We start from the raw sequence: 274 nt of genomic DNA, 5'->3' as shown, positions 1-274 counted from the left end.
AACATTACCTTCATTTTTTTAAAGTAGGATAATGAAGGCACAGCAATGGAGACTGCAAATGATTTACCAAATTCATCCAGCTTATGACAAACATCTATAACTAGTATGTTCCAGTCATTGTTGACTCAATTATATCTCACTCTGTTTTAAAAAAAGTTCTTTAATTTTTGTTATCACCTTTTCCATAAGATCCACCTTTTAATAAGACAGTGCTTGTTTAGCCCTGTGTATAATTTGCAGAGATCTTCACATCTTCAACATTTAAATATTTTTT

Source organism: Haliaeetus leucocephalus, unplaced genomic scaffold, assembly GCF_000737465.1.
Source record: "Haliaeetus leucocephalus isolate CR32 unplaced genomic scaffold, Haliaeetus_leucocephalus-4.0 Scaffold902, whole genome shotgun sequence".
Lineage (NCBI taxonomy): Eukaryota > Metazoa > Chordata > Aves > Accipitriformes > Accipitridae > Haliaeetus > Haliaeetus leucocephalus.
The sequence above is the reverse complement of the archived record's forward strand: the minus strand, read 5'-3'. Positions refer to the sequence as shown.